The following is a 16,163-nucleotide window of genomic DNA, read 5'->3' as shown; positions in this document are numbered from 1 at the left end:
TCTTGGCGGGGAGGGAGGTGGGGGGGTGGGGGTGCGGGGGGGGAGTGGGGGAGAGAGAGGCTAGCAGGCCCTGAGACTTCAGTCCTGGCCCACTAATCAGATTTATTTTCTAATTTAAATAAATTATACAGCTCCGGACCAGAAATCTAGTGGCTGCAGACTCGCAGAGGCCAGTGGGGAACCCGCTACACGGCCTCCGTTGAGACTCCCGGCCCACTGAATAGAATAGAAGAATAGAATAGAATAGAATAGAATCCCTACAGTACAGAAAGAGGCCATTCGGCCCATCGAGTCTGCACCGACCACAATCCCACCCAGGCCCTACCCCCATATTCCTACATATTTTACCCGCTAATCCCTCTAATCTACGCATCCCAAGACACTAAGGGGCAATTTTTAGCATAGCCAATCAACCTAACCCGCACATCTTTGGACTGTGGGAGGAAACCGGAGCACCCGGAGGAAACCCACGCAGACATGAGGAGAATGTGCAAACTCCACACAGACAGTGACCCAAGCCGGGAATCGAACCCAGGTCCCTGGAGCTGTGAAGCAGCAGTGCTAACCACTGTGCTACCGTGCCGCCCCTGCGCTGCTTTATCTGCCACCATTGTTCCTCAGAGGAGTTCAGGTAAATCAAGTGCTCCCTGAAGTTTCTGAAGACCTCCTGTGGATTGGTGCTCCAGTGCTCCCCTCACCCTGTCCTTAAAGGGGAACTACGCCACCTTTCCAAGATTTACATGGCCCTGTGGACAGCACGGTGGCACAATGGTTAAGTGCTGCTGCCTCCCAGGGCCAGGGACCCTGGTTCAATTCCGACCCCGGGTGACTGTGCAGAGTCTGCGCCTTCTCCCCGTGTCTGCATGGGTTTCCTCCGGGCGCTCCGGTTTCCTCCACAGTCCGAAAGACGTGTTGGTTAGGTGGATTGGCCATGTTAAATTTCCCCTTAGTATCAGGGGTTAGCAGTGGTCAGTGCAGACCTGATGGGCCAAATGGCTTCCTTCTGCACTGTAGGGATTCTTCTATGAGATTGCTGCAACGTAAATTACTGCAAATATAAATATAATATAAATTACCCCAACAGGGCTGACAGATGTTCCAGAGTAATTAATGCAGCACTAGAGGCACAAATGAGCATGAGAGGAGATGCCATGGTTCCAAAGGTGGCCAAGAATCTCTCAAGGACCAGCCTCAGTAGGAAGTGGGAGCCGATGACCAGGAAAGTCAAGTCCCAGAGCCTGGACCCAAGGTCCTGCCAATAGTGTCATAACGTGGAGATGCCGGCGTTGGACTGGGGTGGACACAGTAAGAAGCCTCACCACACCAGGTTAAAGTCCAACAGGTTTATTTAGTATCACAAGCTTTCAGAGCACTGATGTAACATGTGTATCCCCATTCAGCTGATGAAGGAGCAGAGCTCCAAAAGCTCATGATACCAAATAAGCCTGTTGGACTTTAACCTAGTGTTGTGAGACTTCTTACTGTGTCATAAGATCAATGAATGCACCTTCACATAATGAATTCAATCCAACACAATACCAGCCTCTCTTGCTGCTTATTGCAGCACCCTTTCAGTCACCCAGTGGCACTCCCTGGCACTGAGCACTCAGGTCTAACATTGAAATACTCCACCTCAACATCCCTCACCTAAAAAAGGTGCCATCCTCATACTCTTACAACCTCCACATGCTTACAGCTATTCAGCCAACGCAGGCACATCATCCAAACACAATCCAGTTCAAACACCAGCATTCTGCTCTCTCTTGCAGAACAAGATGGCTCACAATAGAAGAGAGCAGAGACCTGCCAGAATCTGCTGAGCCCAACAGCGGAGATGGTTCTCTGTATTATGCTTGTGAGACGATCCCTTCGCACCAGTCTTCCCTCACACTAACGTTCCCTCACACTAACCACCCCTCACACTAACCACCCCTCACACCAACCACCCCTCACACTAACCACCCCTCACACTAACCACCCCTCACACTAACCACCCTTCACACCAACCACCCCTCACACCAACCACCCCTCACACTAACGTTCCCTCACACCAACCACTCCTCACACCAACCACCCCTCACACTAACCATCCCTCACACTAACCACCCTTCACACCAACCACCCCTCACACCAACCACCCCTCACACCAACCACCCCTCACACCAACCACCCCTCACACCAACCACCCCTCACACCAACCACCCCTCACACTAACGTTCCCTCACACTAACCACCCCTCACACCAACCACCCCTCACACTAACGTTCCCTCACACTAACCACCCCTCACACTAACCACCCTTCACACCAACCACCCCTCACACTAACCACCCCTCACACTAACCACCCTTCACACCAACCACCCCTCACACCAACCACCCCTCACACTAACGTTCCCTCGCACTAACCACCCCTCACACTAACCACCCTTCACACCAACCACCCCTCACACTAACCACCCCTCACACTAACCACCCTTCACACCAACCACCCCTCACACTAACCACCCCTCACACTAACCACCCTTCACACCAACCACCCCTCACACTAACCACCCCTCACACTAACCACCCCTCACACCAACCACCCCTCACACCAACCACCCCTCACACTAACCACCCCTCACACTAACCACCCCTCACACCAACCACCCCTCACACTAACCACCCCTCACACTAACCACCCCTCACACTAACCACCCCTCACACTAACCACCCCTCACACCAACCACCCCTCACACTAACCACCCTTCACACCAACCACCCCTCACACTAACCACCCCTCACACTAACGTTCCCTCACACTAACCACCCCTCACACTAACCACCCCTCACACCAACCACCCCTCACACTAACCACCCCTCACACTAACCACCCCTCACACTAACCACCCCTCACACTAACCACCCTTCACACCAACCACCCCTCACACTAACCTTCCCTCACACCTACCACTCCTCACACCAACCACCCCTCACACTAACCTTCCCTCACACCTACCACTCCTCACACCAACCACCCCTCACACCAACCACCCCTCACACTAACCACCCCTCACACTAACCACCCCTCACACTAACCACCCCTCACACTAACCACCCTTCACACCAACCACCCCTCACACTAACCATCCCTCACACCAACCACTCCTCACACCAACCACCCCTCACACTAACCTTCCCTCACACCTACCACTCCTCACACCAACCACCCCTCACACCAACCACCCCTCACACTAATCACACCTCACACTAACCACCCCTCACACTAACCACCCCTCACACCAACCACCCCTCACAATAACCACCCCTCACACTAACCACCCCTCACACTAACCACCCCTCACACCAACCACCCCTCACACTAACCACCCCTCACACCAACCACCCCTCACACCAACCACCCCTCACACTAACCACACCTCACACTAACCACCGCTCACACCAACCACCCCTCACACTAACCTCACCACACACTAACCACCCCTCACACTAACCATCCCTCACACTAACCACCCCTCACACTAACCACCCCTCACACCAACCACCCCTCACACTAACCACCCTTCACACCAACCACCCCTCACACCAACCACCCCTCACACTAACCAACCCTCACACTAACCACCCCTCACACTAACCACCCCTCACACTAACCACACTTCACACCAACCATCCCTCACACTAACCACTCCTCACACCAACCACCCTCACACCAACCACGCCTCACACGAACCACTCCTCACACCAACCACCCCTCACACCAACCACCCCTCACACTAACCACCCCTCACACTAACCACCCCTCACACTAACCACCCCTCACATTAACCACCCCTCACACCAACCATCCCTCACACTAACCACCCCTCACACTAACTACCCCTCACACTATCCACCCCTCACACCAACCATCCCTCACACTAACCACTCCTCACACCAACCACCCCTCACACCAACCACCCCTCACATTAACCACCCCTCACATTAACCACCCCTCACACCAACCACCCCTCACACCAACCACCCCTCACATTAACCACCCCTCACACTAACCACCCCTCACACTAACCACACTTCACACCAGCCATCCCTCACACTAACCACCCCTCACACTAACCACCCCTCACACCAACCACCCCTCACACTAACCACCCCTCACACCAACCACCCCTCACATTAACCACCCCTCACACTAACCACCCCTCACACTAACCACACTTCACACCAACCATCCCTCACACTAACCACCCCTCACACCAACCATCCCTCACACTAACCACCCCTCACACCAACCACCCCTCACACCAACCACCCCTCACACCAACCACCCCTCACACTAACCACCCCTCACACTAACCACCCCTCACACTAACTACCCCTCACACTAACCACTCCTCACACTAACCACTCCTCACACTAACCACCCCTCACACCAACCATCCCTCACACTAACCACCCCTCACACCAACCACCCCTCACACCAACCACCCCTCACACTAACCACTCCTCACACTAACCACCCCTCACACTAACCACCCCTCACACTAACTACCCCTCACACTAACCACTCCTCACACTAACCACTCCTCACACTAACCACCCCTCACACTAACCACCCCTCACACTAACCACCCCTCACACTAACCACCCCTCACACTAACCTCCCCTCACACTGACCACCCTCACACTAACTACCCCTCACACTAACCACCCCTCACACTAACCACCCCTCACACTAACCACCCCTCACACTAACTACCCCTCACACTAACCACCCCTCACACTAACCACCCCTCACACTAACCCCCCTCACACTAACCTCCCCTCACACTAACCACCCCTCACACTAACCACCCCTCACACTAACCACCCTCACACTAACCTCCCCACACAATATCCACCCCTCACACTAACCTCCCCTCACACTAACCTCCCCTCACACTAACCACCCTCACACTAACCACCCCTCACACTAACCACCCTCACACTAACCACCCCTCATGATAACATCCTCTCACACTAACCTCCCCTCACATTCACCTTGTGAGGCCTGTGGCCTTATCCTTGGAGAACTCGCTGTGGGCTGTACCTGGTGCTGCCAGCAGAACAGGTTATACTAAAGAATGGCACAAGCCCTCTCAAAGGCAGCACCAAGCAAGGCAATTTTATGCTTCTCATTGGAATTATTAGCCACAAGTCTGAGAGTCTATAACACCATTTAATGGTATATATCTAAAAAGTCGGGCCATAAAAGTATCTGTGGAAAATGCTGGGAAGAGGTTGACAATTATCAGTTTGCGTTACCACAGAGATTGGGAAAATGGGCCAACTAATCTCCGCAATGATCCTAGTAAGTTACTGGCTGCTCAGAAATCCAGAAGCTTTGCCACAGACCCTGCTCCAGTCAGCTCCAGTAAGTTACTGCACGTGCACAGGCACGCACAAGAGAAAGAGCCCTCACCCTTAAATGAACAGAGCGTGCACAACAAAAAGATATTGGGAGGAATGTTGGCAGCCAGTGTTGCCCTCTCATAGAAACATAAAAACTAGAATTTCATTCTCCATTTGGCCCTTTGAGCCTGCTCTGCCATTCATTATGATCATTGCTAAGCATCAAATACGATATTGTGATATTGAGGAAAGATATTGGCGTAGATGATGTGGAATCTGTATGGACATGCTACCGTGCAAAGGGACCTGGGGGTCCTTGTGCATGAGACGCAAAAGTCCAGTCTGCAGGTACAACAGGTGATCAAGAAGGCAAATGGGATGTTGGCCTATATTGCGAGGGGGATAGAATATAAAAGCAGGGATGTCTTGATGCACCTGTACAGGGCATTGGTGAGGCCGCAGCTGGAATACTGTGTGCAGTATTGGTCCCCTTATATGAGGAAGGATATATTGGCATTGGAGGGAGTGCAGAGAAGGTTCACCAGGTTGATACCGGAGATGAGGGGTTTGGATTATGAGGAGAGGCTGAGGAGATTGGGTTTGTACTCGTTGGAGTTTAGAAGGATGAGGGGGGATCTTATGGAGACTTATAAGATAATGCGGGGGCTGGATAGGGTGGAGGCGGAGAGATTCTTTCCACTTAGTAAGGAAGTTAAAACTAGAGGACACAGCCTCAAAATAAAGGGGGGTCGGTTTAAGACAGAGTTGAGGAGGAACTTCTTCTCCCAGAGGGTGGTGAATCTCTGGAATTCTCTGCCCACTGAGGTGGTGGAGGCTACCTCGCTGAATATGTTTAAAGCGCGGATGGATGGATTCCTGATCGGTAAGGGAATTAAGGGTTATGGGGATCAGGCGGGTAAGTGGTACTGATCCACGTCAGATCAGCCATGATCTTATTGAATGGCGGGGCAGGCTCGAGGGGCTAGATGGCCTACTCCTGCTCCTATTTCTTATGTTCTTATGTTCTTATGATTGAGTTAGGAATCAGCAAGGGTGGGGGTGTTATGCAGACAACCAAACTGTAGTGGTAATGTTGGGAAAAGCATTAGACAGGAAATCAGAGATGCACGTGTTAAAGGGACATCTGTGATTATGGCTGACTTTAATCTGCATTTGGATTGGGAGAGTCAAATTAGTCACAGTACAATAGAGGAGGAATTTCTGGAGTGCATACAAGATGGTTTTCGAGAGCAATACGTTGAGGAACAGGCCATCTTGGACTGGGTGTTGTGCAATGAGAAAGGATTAGTTAGCAATCTAGTTGTGAGAGAACCCTTGGGGATGAGTGACCATAATATAGTAGAATTCTTTATCAAGGTGGATAGTGAGGTAGTTGATTCTGAGACCAGGGTCCTGAATCTCAATAAAGGGAACTATGATAGTAAGAGACTGGGAAACATTATTGAAAGGAAAGACAGTGGACAGGCAATGGCAGGCATTTAAAGAATGAATAGGTGAACTCCAGCAATTGTTTGTTCCTGTTGGCGCAAGAGTGGTGAGGGAATTGTGGCCAAACCATGGCTTACAAGAGAAATTAGAGATAGTATCAGATTCAAGGAAGAAGCATACAAATTGGTAAGAGAAAGCAATAGGCCTGAGGATTGGGAGCAGTTTAAAATTCAGTAAAGGAGGACCAAGGGATTGATTAAGAAGGAAGAAATAAAGTATGAAAGTAAGCGAGTGGGGAACATAAAAACTGACTGTAAAAGTTTCTATAGACATATAAAGAACATTGCCAAAAACGAATGTAGATTCCTTACAGTCAGAAATGGGAGAATTCATAACGGGGAATAAAGAAATGGTTGAGGAATTTAATTCCTCAAGTAATATGACTTTTAAAGGGTGTCTGGACAAATACGTGAATAGGATGGGAATAGAGGGATATGGTCCCTGGAAGAGTAGGGTGTTTTAGTTGAGTCGGGCAGCATGGTCGGTGCAGGCTTGGCGGGCCGAAGGGCCTGTTCCTGTGCTGCAATTTTCTTTGTTCTTTGTACTTTGCTTCAGTCTTCACAAAGGAAGACATGAATAATGTACCAGAAGTGCTGAGAGAAACATGTTTTAGTGAGGAGCTGAAGGAAATCAGCATTAGTAAAGAAATTGTTTTAGGGAAATTGATGGGATTGAATATGGATAAATCTCCAGGTCCTGATAATCTTCATCCCAGAGTACTTAAGGAAGTGGCCCTGGAAATAGTAGATCCATTGGTGGTTATTTTCAAAAATTCTTTGGGCTCTGGGATAGTTCCTACAGATTGGAAGTTAGCTAATGTAAGCTCGCTATTCAAAAAGGGAAATAGAGAGAAAACAGGGAACTATGGACCAGTGAGTCTAACATTGGTACTGGGGAAGTTCCTAAAATCTAGTATCAAGGATTTCATAACTCAGCATTTGGAAGGCAGTGGTATAAGCAGACAAAGTCAGCATGGATTTACAAAAGGGAAATCATGCTTGACAAATCTGCATGGCAGATGCAGTATAATGTGGATAAACGTGAGGTTATCCACTTCGGTAACAATAATAGGAAGACAGATTATTACTTGAATGGGTGTAAATTGAGAGAGGTGGATACTCAGCGAGACCTTGGAGTCCTCATGCATCAGTTGCAGAAAGTAAGCACGCAGGGAAAGCAGGCAGTAAAGAAGGCAAATGGTATTTTGGCCTTCATAGCAAGAGGATCTGAGTATAGGGATAGGGATGTTTTGCTGCATTGTCTACGGCATTGGTGAGGCCACATCTGGAGTATTGTGTGCAGTTTTGGTATCCTTATCTGAGGAAGGATATCCTTGCTATGGAGGGAGTGCAGCGAAGGTTTACTAGGCTGATTCCTGGGATGGCAGGTCTGTCATATAAGAAGAGGTTAAATCAGCTAGGATTATATTCACTGGAGTTTAGAAGAGTGAGAGGGGATCTCATAGAAACTTAGAAAATTTGAACAGGGTTAGACAGGGTAGATTCAGAAAGAATGTTCACAATGGTGGGGGCTAAAGGGATCAAGGGATATGGGGGGGGCAGGAGGATCAGGATATTGAATTCGATGATCAGCCAGGATCATAATAAATGGCGAAGTAGGCTCGAAGGGACAAATGGCCTACTCCTGCTTCTAGTTTCTCTGTTTCTATCAAAATCAATATCATGGTGCCCCCTTTCTCCTATATCTCTTGATCCCTTTAGCCCCAAGAGCCATATCTAAGTTCTTGTTGAAATCAGACAACATTTTGGCCTCAACTACATTCTGTGGTAGTGAATTCCACACATTCGCCACTCTCCTGGTGAAGAAATTTCTCCTCACCTCAGTTCTAAAAGGTTTACCCCTTATCCTCAAACTATGAGCCCCTAGTTCTGGACTCCCCACTATTAGAAGAAGAGAATAGCAAAGAAGAACAGTACAGAACAACGACAGGCCCTTCGGCCTGCGATCCCTTTCCTGACATGTGATGCCTTTCTAAACTAAAGATCTTTTGCCTCTATGCGGTCCGTATCTCTCTATTTCCTGCCTATTTATGTATCTGGCAAGAAGCCTCTTAAACGTTATGTCTGCTTCTACCACCTCCTCTGGCAACACACTCCAGGCACTTACCACCCTCTGTGTTAAAAAAAGTCCACAAAGAGACAAACCCAATCCTGTCCTTGCACCATCGCCACAATGGTACACTTTTGAGATTGGGTCTTAACATCAGGAGTGTGACCCCTGTCTGGAGATTCCACTCTGCAGGGCTGCCTCCTGAGGTTCAGAGGCTAAGGCTAACTTGACTGGAACCCCAGCTGATTCAGAACCCAGCGGGGATCAGGATTAGGATGTTCCTGACATGCATGGCCTCACATTCCTGCTCAGTCAACAACTTCCCCAATGCGCCACAAACGGAATTGATCCCCTTTCCTGGAATTTTATTTCCCAAAAATATGTAGTCAAGATGTGGTAAAACCCAATCCCCTTAAGGATTAAGATTTTATTCCTTTGAAAATAATGTATTAATGCATTATATATATTTATGTATATAACTGATCCAAACAAAACATGGGTCCATGTATAGAATTGCAGTGCCCCAAGCACTTCCATTATAAAGACAATCCAATCCAAGCATAACACTTCAATACAAAACCCTGATTCAGGGATAACATGTTTACTAACTAGTTTTGAACGGTCAGCAGAAGAAGTGTAGCAAATCTACTTCCAAATTATATCCTGATTTAGCAACATCATTTACGAGAGAAAAAAAATCCTACCGTTGACAATCTGGATTTATGCTGGCGATGAATGTTTAGCCTCTGAGAAAGATAGGCTAGCCTTTCTCATGGAGGCATCATAGAAATTGTCCAAATTCCCATGTTCCCCAATAATTCTTTGATTCCCTGGTCTGACAAGAATCTGTCTACCTCTGTCTTAAAAATATCCCATGACCTTTCTTCCACCGCCTTCTGAGGCAGAGAGTTCCAAATTCAGACAAGCCTGAGAGAAAATAATTGTCCTTATCTCCGTTCAGTAAGTACAACCCTTAATTTTAAACCAGTGCCCTCTCGTTCTGGGCTCAGCCACAAGAGGAGGTATCCTCTCCACATCCACCTTGTCAAAACCACTCAGAATACTTCAATCAAGTCATCCCTCACTCTTCTAAACTCCAGTGGAAACAAGCCCAGTCTGTCCAACCTTTCCTCATAAGACAACCCGATTCCAGATATCAACCTAGTAAATCTCCTATGAACTGCCTCCGACACACTTTTACCCTTTGCTAAGTAAGGAGCCCAAAGCTGCACACAGCATTCAAGATGTTATTGAAGAAGAGAGGGAGAGAGAAAACAGGGAACTACAAACCTTTCAGCCTTACCTCAGTAATAGGGAAAATGCTGGAATCTAACATAAAGGATGTGATAAATGGGCTCTTGGATAATTGTGATCTGATTGGGGATAGGCAGCAGGGATTTACAAATGGGAAATCATGTTTGACTAACTTGTTGGCATTTTTTGAAGATGTTACTAAAAGGTTGATAAAGGAGAGTCGATGGACATTGTATATTTTGATTTTCAGAAGGCTTTTGAAAAAGTCCCCCACAAGAAGTTAATTAGCAAAATAAAAACAAATGGGACAGGAGGCAATATGCTGGCATGGATTGAGGATCGGCGAACAGGCAGAGAGCAGGAATAAATGGATCATTCTCGCATTGGCAGGCTGTGGCTCGTGGGGCACCACAAGGATCAGTCCTTGGGCCCCAGCTGTTCACAATATATATCAATGATTTGGATCTGGGGACCGGATTTCCAATTTCTTGGGAATGTGTATTGTGAGGAAGATGCAAAGCGGCTTCAAGGGGATTTGGACTGACTTATAAGAACGGCTGGCACAGTGGTTAGCACTGCTGCTTCACAGCACCAGGGACAAAAGTTCGATTCCCGGCTTGGGTCACAGGCTGCGGAGTCTGCACATTCTCCACATGTCTGCGTGGGTTTCCTTCGGGTGCTCCGGTTTTCTCCCACAGTCCAAAAGACGTGCAGGTTAGGTACATTGGCCAAGCTAAATTCTCCCTCAGTGTACTCCAACAGGTGCCGGAGTGTGGCGACTAGGGGTTTTTGCATGCTAAATTGTCCCTTAAGTGTCAGGGTATCAACAGGGTAAATACATGGTGTTACGGGGATAGGGCCTGGGTGGGATTGTTGTCAGTGCAAGCTTGACGGGCCAAATGGCCTCCTTCTGCACTGTAGAGATTCTCTGATTCCATGAATATAGCAGATAGACTAAAATATGGAAAAATATGAGCTAATCCACTTTGGTAAAGGAACAGATGTGCAGAATATTTCCTAAATGGTAAGAAATTAGAAAACATAGATGTACAAAGTGATCTGGGTGTCCTTGTCCATAAGTCACTGAAGGCTAGCATGCAGGTGCAGCAAGCTATTAGAAAGAGTAATGGAATGTTTGCCTTTATCACAAGAGGATCTGAGTACATGAGCAGTGAGGTCTTGCTTCAATTATATAGGAGTTTGCTTAGACTGCACCTGGAGTACTGTGTGCAGTTTTGGTCCCCTTACCTTAGAAAGGATATTCTTGCCATCAAGGGAGTGCAACAAAGGTTCACCAGACTCGTTCTGGGGATGGTGGGACTGTCTTATGATGAGGGATTAGGCAAACAGGGCCTGTATTCTCCAGAGTTTTGAAGAGTGAGAGGTGATCTCATTGAAACCTATAAAATACTTAAATGTATAAACGGGGTAGATGGGGGCAAGGGATGGACTTTTCCGGCCACGCTCGCCCCAAGACCAGAAAATCCCACCCGACGTCAACAGGGTCCACGCCCCCACCCGCTACGATTCCCATGGCGGGGCAGATGGGAATATTTCACTCAAGATGTTTGTTTTCCCTTGGTTGGGGAGTCTAGAACCAGGGGACACAATATCAAAATAAGGGGAAGTAACTTAGGACCAAGATGAAGAGAAATGTCTTTACCCGGAGGGTTGTGAATCTTTGGAATTCTCTACCCTGGAGAGCTCAGTCATTGAGTATGTTTAAAGCGGAGATAGACAGATTTCTGGTTAACAATAATATAAAGGTGATAGTGAATGTAAAAGGCATAAGAACATAAGAACTAGGAGCAGGAGTTGGCCATCTGGCCCCTTGAGCCTGCTCCGCCATTCAATAAGATCATGGCTGATCTTTTTGTGGACTCAGCTCCATTACCCGCCCGCTCACCATAACCCTTAATTCCTTCACTGTTCAAAAATTTATCTACCCTTGCCTTAAAAACATTCAATGAGGAAGCCTCAACTGCTTCACTGGGCAGGAAATTCCAGATTCACAATTCTTTGTGTGAAGAAGCTCCTCCTAAACTCAGTCCTAAATCTGCTCCCCCTTATTTTGAGGCCATGTCTCCTAGTTCTAGGTTCACCTGCCAGTGGAAACAACCTCCCTGCTTCTATCTTATCTATTCCCTTCATAATTTTATATGTTTCTATAAGATCCTCCCTCATTCTTCTGAATTCCAATGAGTATGGTCCCAGTCTACTCAGTCTCTCCTCATAAGCCAACCCTCTAAACTCCGGAATCAACCTAGTGAATCTCCTCTGCACCCCCTCCAGTGCCAATATATACTTTCTCAAGTAAGGAGACCAAAACTGTACACAGTAGTCCAGATGTGGCCTCACCAGCACCTTGTACAGCTGCAACATAACCTCGCTGTTTTTAAACTCCATCCCAGGGGCGGCACGGTAGCACAGTGGTTAGCACTGCTGCTTCACAGCTCCAGGGTCCCGGGTTCGATTCCCGGCTCGGGTCACTGTCTGTGTGGAGTTTGCACATTCTCCTCGTGTCTGCGTGGGTTTCCTCCGGGTGCTCCGGTTTCCTCCCACAGTCCAAAGATGTGCGGGTTAGGTTGATTGGCCAGGTTAAAAATTGCCCCTTAGAGTCCTGAGATGCGTAGGTTAGAGGGATTAGTGGGTAAAATTTGTGGGGGTAGGGCCTGGGTGGGATTGTGGTCGGTGCAGACTCGATGGGCCGAATGGCCTCCTTCTGCACTGTAGGGTTTCTATGATTTCTATGACTTCTATGATCCCTCTAGCAATGAAGTGTCCAATCAACTGTGAACATATTGAATGGGAGAGCAGGCTTGATGGGCTGAATGGTCTATTCTTACTCTGATGTTCCCAAGCTGTCTCATCAATGCCCAGTATAATTTGAAGCATTTTTATGAAGATGTGACTAGGGCGGTTGATGGAGGAGAACCGGTGGATGCGGTGTTTTTGGATTTCCAAAAGGCGTTTGATAAGGTGCCCCATAAAAGGCTGCTGAAGAAGATTAGGGCACACGGAGTTGGGGGTAGTGTGTTAAAGTGGATTGGGGACTGGCTATCCGACAGGAAGCAAAGAGTCGGAATAAATGGGTGTTTTTCCGGTTGGAGGAAGGTAACTAGTGGCGTGCCGCAGGGATCGGTACTCGGGCCGCAACTGTTTACCATTTATATAGATGATCTGGAGGAGGGGACGGAGTGTAGGGTAACAAAGTTTGCAGACGACACAAAGATAAGTGGAAAAGTGAATCGTGTGGAGGACGGAGAAGATCTGCAGAGAGATTTGGACAGGCTGAGTGAGTGGGCGAGGATATGGCAAATGGAGTATAACGTTGAGAAATGCGAGGTTATACACTTTGGAGGAAATAATAACAAATGGGATTACTATCTCAATGGAAACAAATTAAAACATGCTACTGTGCAAAGGGACCTGGGGGTCCTTGTGCATGAGACGCAAAAGCCCAGTCTGCAGGTACAACAGGTGATCAAGAAGGCAAATGGGATGTTGGCCTATGTTGCGAGGGGGATAGAATATAAAAGCAGGGATGTCTTGATGCACCTGTACAGGGCATTGGTGAGGCCGCAGCTGGAATACTGTGTGCAGTATTGGTCCCCTTATATGAGGAAGGATATATTGGCATTGGAGGGAGTGCAGAGAAGGTTCACCAGGTTGATACCGGAGATGAGGGGTTTGGATTATGAGGAGAGGCTGAGGAGATTGGGTTTGTACTCGTTGGAGTTTAGAAGGATGAGGGGGAATCTTATGGAGACTTATAAGATAATGCGGGGGCTGGATAGGGTGGAGGCGGAGAGATTCTTTCCACTTAGTAAGGAAGTTAAAACTAGAGGACACAGCCTCAAAATAAAGGGGGGTCGGTTTAAGACAGAGTTGAGGAGGAACTTCTTCTCCCAGAGGGTGGTGAATCTCTGGAATTCTCTGCCCACTGAGGTGGTGGAGGCTACCTCGCTGAATATGTTTAAAGCGCGGATGGATGGATTCCTGAGCGGTAAGGGAATTAAGGGTTATGGGGATCAGGCGGGTAAGTGGTACTGATCCACGTCAGATCAGCCATGATCTTATTGAATGGCGGGGCAGGCTCGAGGGGCTAGATGGCTTACTCCTGCTCCTATTTCTTATGTTCTTATGTTCTTATAACATCCTTACTTTTATGTTCAATTCCTCTCACAGTGAAGGGCAGCATTCCAACAATTTCCCCTCATTTATTCAACCAAAATCCTTTACGATTTTGAACTTATCAAATCTCCCCTTGACTTACTCCCAGAGGATTGGAGGATAGCCAATGTGGTCCCGTTATTTAAGAAGGGTAGGAAGGATAACCCGGGTAATTATAGGTCGGTGAGCTTGACGTCCGTGGTGGGGAAGTTGTTGGAGAAGATTCTTAGAGATAGGACGTATGCGCATTTAGAAAGGAATAAACTCATTAACGATAGTCAGCATGGTTTTGTGAGAGGGAGGTCATGCCTCACTAACCTGGTGGTGTTTTTTGAAGAAGTGACCAAAATGGTTGACGAAGGAAGGGCCGTGGATGTTGTCTATATGGACTTTAGTAAAGCGTTTGACAAAGTCCCTCATGGTAGGCTAGTGAAAAAGGTTGGATCTCATGGGATAAAGGGGGAGGTGGCTAGATGGGTGGAGAACTGGCTTGGTCATAGAAGACAGAGGGTGGTAGTGGAAGGGTCTTTTTCCGGCTGGAGGCCTGTGACTAGTGGTGTTCCGCAGGGCTCTGTATTGGGACCTCTGCTATTTGTGATTTATATAAATGATCTGGAAGAAGGAGTAACTGGGGTGATCAGTAAGTTTGCGGACGACACAAAACTGGCAGGACTTGCAGATAGTGAGGAACATTGTCAGAGGCTACAGAAGGATATAGATAGGCTGGAAATTTGGGCAAGGAAATGGCAGATGGAGTTCAATCCTGATAAATGCGAAGTGATGCATTTTGGTGGGAATAATGTAGGGAGGAGCTACACGATAAATGGAAGAACCATAAAGGGTGTAGAGACGCAGAGGGACCTGGGTGTGCAAGTCCACAGATCTTTGAAGGTGACGTCACAGGTGGAGAAGGTGGTGAAGAAGGCATATGGCATGCTTGCCTTTATAGGACGGGGCATAGAGTATAAAAGTTGGGGTCTGATGTTGCAGATGTATAGAACGTTGGTTCGGCCGCATTTGGAATACTGCGTCCAGTTCTGGTCGCCACACTACCAGAAGGACGTGGAGGCTTTGGAGAGAGTACAGAGGAGGTTTACCAGGATGTTGCCTGGTATGGAGGGGCTTGGTTATGAGGAGAGATTGGGGAAACTGGGGTTGTTCTCCTTGGAAAGACGAAGGATGAGGGGAGACTTAATAGAGGTGTATAAAATTATAAAAGGCATAGATAGGGTGAACGGTGGGAAGCTTTCCCCGGGTCGGTGGTGACGTTCACGAGGGGTCATAGGTTCAAGGTGAAGGGGGGGAGGTTTAACACAGATATCAGAAGGACATATTTTACACAGAGGGTCGTGGGGGCCTGGAATGTGTTGCCGGGCAAGGTGGTGGAGGCGGACACACTGGGAACGTTTAAGACTTATCTAGACAGCTATATGAACGGAGTGGGAATGGAGGGATACAAAAGAGTGGTCTAGTTTGGACCAGGGAGCGGCGCGGGCTAATTGTTCTTTGTTTCTCGTTTCAAGGCTTCATTCTATGATCATCTTGCTGGTGCCAGTACAGAGCGAGACTGCGGATAGTTGGGAACCTGTCTCGGGGGCAGGGAATTCAGATGGTGTTCGTAAAGCAGAAGTGGAAATGAATAGGGTTGGGAAGCATTTTCCGATCAGGGCCAGTGTGATCTCCTGGACTCGTTTCGATCGCCTCAGGGGGTCGGAGAGGAATTTCCCAGATTTCTTTCCCCATATTGGCCCTGGGGTTTTCACTC

Source organism: Mustelus asterias, chromosome 1, assembly GCF_964213995.1.
Source record: "Mustelus asterias chromosome 1, sMusAst1.hap1.1, whole genome shotgun sequence".
Taxonomy (NCBI): domain Eukaryota; kingdom Metazoa; phylum Chordata; class Chondrichthyes; order Carcharhiniformes; family Triakidae; genus Mustelus; species Mustelus asterias.
Note: the sequence above shows the minus strand (reverse complement) of the source record.